The sequence below is a fragment of the Rhinolophus hipposideros genome, assembly GCF_964194185.1.
Source record: "Rhinolophus hipposideros genome assembly, chromosome: 22".
Classification (NCBI taxonomy): domain Eukaryota; kingdom Metazoa; phylum Chordata; class Mammalia; order Chiroptera; family Rhinolophidae; genus Rhinolophus; species Rhinolophus hipposideros.
The window spans coordinates 35,244,205-35,250,505 of record NC_138068.1 but is presented as its reverse complement, the minus strand read 5'-3'; the positions used below and the strand labels follow the sequence as shown (position 1 = coordinate 35,250,505).

The 6,301-nt window shown below is 36.4% G+C and overlaps 1 protein-coding gene across 4 annotated transcripts in view; it reads right to left on the bottom strand.

The window, feature by feature from the left end:
* The window catches only part of MACROD2 (mono-ADP ribosylhydrolase 2), a 2,186,605-nt gene that overhangs the window by 1,257,034 nt on the left and 923,270 nt on the right, over positions 1–6,301 (bottom strand). The gene's annotated exons all lie outside the window — the stretch shown is intronic.

Below are 6,301 nucleotides of genomic sequence, written 5' to 3'. Positions count from 1 at the left end.
GTAGGAGTAAACAGAACTGCTGAAATGTATGGGCTCTGAATCTGGTGCAGGAAGAGCTTTGGAACTTCAAAAGCTCTTCGCATACCCACACGGACACTGTGCCGTGTGACCCAGGCGAACTACTAACAGAGGCAAAGTCTGTCTCCCAGGGAATCCCCCCATTGTGAGAGAAGCTAGAATACTGCAGAGAAAAAATAGCACTACGGTGTGAGAGAGAAAAAAAGACTGCAGTTGGAGAGAAAATAAAACATACTACCAACAAGTACTGGGAAACAAAAGAAAGACCTCTTTCTATCAACCTGTTGCAGAAGCCACTCCTGCAGATGTCTAGGAAGAGAAATAATAAATCAGTAATTGCCATGAATAACCAAGGCAACAAGACAACTCAGAAAGAAAGTGAAAAGTCTCCAGAAAAGGAATTTAAAGATATGGATATGTGACTTAAATGACAGAGAATTCAAGATTGCAGTTCTGAAAAAACTCAACGAATGCAAGAAAACACAGAAAGGCAGTTTAGTGAACTCAGAAACACAACCAAAGAACAACATGAGCATTTAACGAAAGAGATTGAAATTAAAAAAAAAAAAACAAATGGAATTTCTGGAGATTAAGAACTCAACAGAAGAAATTAAGAATGAAATAACCAGCTTAGGTAGTAGAGTTGACCAGATGGAGGAAAGAATCAGTGACATCGAAGATAGAAACCTGGAAATTATATAGATGGAGGAAGAAAGAGACTTGAGACTTAAAAAAAATGAAAGAACTCTAGGAACTTTCTGACTCCACTGGAAAGAGCAATATAAGAATAATGGGCATACCAGAAGGAGAAGAAAGAGAGAAGGGAACAGAGAATATATTCAAACAAATTGTTGATGAGAACTTCCCAAACTTGTGGACAGAACTGAATTGTCAAATCCAAGAAGCAAATAGAACCCCTAATTACCTCAATCCTAACAAGCCTTCTCCAAGGCACATTGTATTGAAGCTGTCTAAAATCAACGATAAGAAAAGAATCCTCAAGGCAGCCAGGGAAAAGAAGACGGTAAACTACAAAGGAAAACACAATAAAATATCATCAGATTTTTCAGCAGAATCTGTACAAGCCAGGAGGGAGTGGAACCAAATGTTCAAACTATTTATAGAGAGAAATTATGAGCCAAGAATAATATATCCAGCAAAGATATCCTTTAGATATGAAGGAGGAATAAAGACCTTTCCAGACATACAGAAGCTGAGGGAATTTTCTAATACATGACCTGCACTACAAGAAATACTAAAGGAGGCTTATTTGACCACCATCAACGGGGACAATTTGTGACAAGCAAAACATGAAAAGGGGGGGGGGGGAGTAAACGCCTGAACTGAAACATGGAAATGGAGAAAGTAAGCGTGCTGGAGAAAATGGAATACTCTAAATATCATACTTTCTTTTACATAAACTTCAGAGAAACCACTCAAAAAAAATCCAGAACTGAAATATATACTGTAATAAAACAAGAAACAGAGGGAAACATCATAGAATACCACCACACAGAAATAATAGACAACAGCAAAAAGGCAAGGAAACAATGGAGACACAGCCTTACCAGAAAACTAAAGAGAGAATGACAGGAAATCCTCACAGATCAATAATCACCCTAAATGTAAATGGACTGAACTCACCAATAATAAGGCACAAAGTAGCAGATTGGATCAAAAAACTAAACCCAACGATATGTTGTCTCCAGAGACACATCTCAGCTACAAGGACAAGCATAGGCTCAAGTGAAAGGGTGGAAACAAAATTCTAGGAAATCGAATACAACTATGCATTTAAAAGATTATTCATCACGACCAAGTGGGGCTCATCCCTGGGGCACAAGAATGGTTCAACATCCACAAATCCATCAATGTCATACATCACATAAACAAAATAAAGGACAAAACTTATATGATTATATCAATTGATGTAGAAAAAGCATTTGACAAGATACAACATCCATTTATGATTAAAACACTTCATAAAATATGTATAGAAGGAAAATACCTTAGCATAATAAAGGCCATATATGACAAGCTCTCAGCTAATCTCCTAATTAATGGTGAAAAACTGAAGCCCTTTGCTCTACGTTCAGGAACACCACAGGGCTGTCCCCTATCACCTCTGCTTTTCAACATAGTGTTGAAAGTCCTTGCCAGAGCAATCAGGCAAGAGAAAGAAATAAAAGGCATCCAAATTGGGAATGAAGAAGTTAAATTATCACTCTTTGCAGATGAGAGGATGGTATATATAGAAAACCCTAAAGGCTCCACCAAAAAGTTATTAAAACAATCAATGAATACTGTCAAGTTGCTGTCTACAAAATCAACGTACAAAAGTCCATTGCATTCCTATATACTAACAATGGAATCTCAGAAAAAGTAATACAAAAAACAATTCCTTTTGCAATTGCAGCAAAAAGAATTAAATACCTAGGAATAAACTTAACCAAGGATGTGAAGGATTTATATGCTGAAAACTATAAGACATTTTTGAAAGAAATTGAAGACACAAAAAAATGAAAAGACATTCCGTGTTCATGGATTGGAAGAATCAACATAGTTAAAATGGCCACATTACCCAAAGCAATATACAGATTTAATGCAATCCCCATCAAAATCCCAATGGCATTTTTTAAAGAAATAGAAAAAAAAGTCATCAGATTTCTTTGGAACCACAAAAGACCCCAAATAGCCAAAGCAATCTTAAGAAAAAAGAACAGTGCTGGAGGTATCACACTGCCTGACTTTAGCTTGTACTACAGGGCTACAATAATCAAAACAACATGGTATTGGCAGAAAAACAGATACATAGACCAATAGAATAGAATTGAGAACCCAGAAATAAAACCACATAAATATGGACAGATAATTTTTTACAAAGAAGCAAAAAACCATACAATGGAAAAAAGACAGCCTCTTCAATAAATGGTGCTGGGAGAATTGGATAGCCACGTGCAAAAGAATGAAACTGGACTGCTGTCACCATGTACCAAACTTAATTCAAAATGGATCAAAGACTTAAGCATAAGACCTGACAGAATGAACTGCATAGAAGAAAACATAGGTACTAAACTTATGGACCTTGGGTTCAAAGAGCATTTTATGAATTTGACTCCAAAGGCAATGGAAGTAAAAGCTAAAATAAATGAATGGGACTATATGAAATTTAAAAGCTTCTGCACAGCAAAAGAAACCACCGACAAAATAAAGAGGCAACCAACTGAATGGGAGAAGATTTTTGCAAACAGTGACCCCCGATAAGGGGCTAATATCCAAAATATACAAGAAACTCATGAAAATCAACAACCAAAAAACAAACAACTCAATTGAAAAATGGGCAGAGGACCTGAAGAGGCATTTCTCCAAAGAGGACTTACAAATGGCAAATAGACATATGAAAAAATGCTCAACATCATTAATCATCAGAGAAATGCAAATAAAAACTACAATGAGATATCACCTCACCTCAGTCAGAATGGCTACCATCAAAAGACAAATAGTAACATTATTGGAGAGGCTGTGGAGAAAAAGGAACCCTCATACACTGTTGGTGGGAATGCAGACTGGTGCAGCCGCTATGGAAGGCAGTGTGGAGGTTCCTCAAAAAATTAGGAATAGAATTACCATATGCCCCAGCAATCCCTCCCCTGGGTATCTACCCAAAAAATCTGAAAACGTTTATACATAAAGACACGTGTGCTCCAATGTTCATTGCAGCTTTGTTTACGGTGGCCAAAACATGGAAACAACCAAAATGTCCTTTGATAGATGAATGGATAAAGAAGTTGTGGTGTATACACACAATGGAATACTATTTGGCGGTAAGAAAAGAGGATATAGGAAAATTTGTGACAACATGGATGGGTCTAGAGAGTATAATGCTAAGCGAAATAAGTCAGACAGAAAAAGCAGTGAACCATATGATTTCACTGATACGTGGTATATAAACCGAAAACAACAAAAGAACAAGACAAACAAATGAGAAACAAAAACTCATAGACACAGACAATAATTTAGTGGTTACCAGAGGGTAAGGGGGTCGCGGGTGGGTGATGAGGATAAAGGGGATCAAATATATGGTGATGGAAGGAGAACTGACTCTGGGTGGTGAACACACAATGGGATTTATAGACGATGTAATACAGAATTGTACACCTGAAATCTATGTAAATTTACTAACAATTGTCACCCCAATAAATTTAATTAAAAAAAAAATTTCATCAGATTCCAAAGTTCAGCTTGCGGTAGGGCATACTGGAACCTTTAATAGTCACTCTAGTAAAGGCATTCTTTTCCTTTTGTAAATGAACAAAAGATTAAGTGAGTGCCTCGGAAACTGCCCAGTTATTGGTAGATACCATCCCTATATTAAGTTGGAGATCAATAAGATTTCAGATCAATATCAGAGCTTCATGTCAGGGGCCAGTACATGTATGTGACAAATGCAGCCAGATGGGAAAGGAGAGCAAACAACTCTTTGCTTTTATTTGAACAACTTTTTTTTTTTTTTTTAAGTTACTTGGATATAATCCGTCCATTTTAAGCATCTGGAATTCTGAGCTGGAATGTGGATGGGATTAAAGTAGTTTTATTAGAAAAAAAGGAAGCCCAGAGGGAAAAAGAAATGAAAAACTCGGGGACTTCTACAAACTGACATCAGTCTGACATGCTTACCCCAGAGCCAGGAACCACTTTGGAAAACATCAGGCAAGGACTCTATAAACTCAAGTATTATTTCTATTATCATCCTAATTACCCTCCTCATTGAAAAGGAAGAAAACACACCCTCATTGTAGACATAATGTTCAAATTATGTGTCCTAAAGCTTAAGAAAGGTTAGGTATTCTCTTTGTTTTTCATGAATCTAACTTAGAATTACCCAATCAGGCTATTAATTACTAACATTTCTTAAATGTAATTACAGTCTTTTTAGGAAATGGGTTATTGCAGATTTTTCTACCCAAAGACATAATCGAGAGTAATTCCCTTGTGATATTTAAAACATGTTAGGTCAATGAATAGGTAAGCAGTTCAAAGGAAAGAGAAGCAGTATTGCCATCATTAACCATGAGTCAGAATATGGTGGGGCCTCTGTTTTGTGAAGGCAAATGAATTCCAAACATCTCATCACAAAAATGTGGCCATTTTCACCACTTTTATGGCCTATTTAAGAGGGCATTTTGGTGTCTTCTGTAATATATTGGTTAACAGTATTGTTTTCCTTGTCAGTTACATAAGGTGCACATAATTCTTATTTGAATATAGTTCCAAGAGCAATTTTATCTTCAGAGAGGAATTTACATGCTATTTTTCTTACGAAAATGGAGATGATTCAATCCAAAATATTTCCTTTAGTGACCTGAAATCATTGCCCTAATACTTTGATCTGTTCTGCTTAACAATCTGATTGCTTTTCTGCTTCTTCAGGATGATTTTATACATCTATTTCAACTTTAAGTGGTTTGCCATATTGTCTTTTAATCTTCAAACTGTTTAACTAAACTGCATTTTGTAGAACGGAGCAAAGAAAGGGACTGGAGAGGGGAGTAAATCTTATATCTCTCAACACCCCCACATTTCCAATCTATTTAGAAAGTTATTTTAGGGGTTCCAGGTGTCATGAAGTAAATATTCAGCTATTCTTGAGGTTATATAACAGGCATAAAACACGATTATTCCTTTCAGGAAATTATCTTTTACATTCACTTGGGAGATGACATATATAAAGACAGACACACCTAGTAAAATAAAAAAGTGAAAATTCCAAACATTGGCAAGATAAAATGTGGAAGAAAGCTTCAATGAGAGCATAGTGACTCAGATAGTTATGAAGGCATCATTCATTCGTGTATACACTCATCAGATATTTAAGGAGTGCCTAACATATTAAGTCTGAAAGGTAAGTCAAAGCCAGAAGCAAGACATAACCTTGACAATACTGCATAATTTCTAAGCCTGTGGGCCCAGGAAGGAGCAAGGCTGCCTGAGCTTGAATCCTGACCTTGCCACTCAGAAACAATGGGGTTTTCTAGGGCTTTGGGAAAACAATTTAATATCTCTTTATCTCATTTTTCTCTTCTATAAACAAAGACAACAAGAGTACTTGCGTTTTAGAATTGTTACGAGGTTAAATGAGTTAGCACATGTAAAGCCTGGCATATATAAGCACTATACAAATATAAGTCTACTCTTTAGAATATAGGTGGAGACCAGCCAGTGAAGAGGCAAACCCCAAGCATTGGGGACCAAAGTGGATCAGAATTCCTGAAAGCTCCCTTCA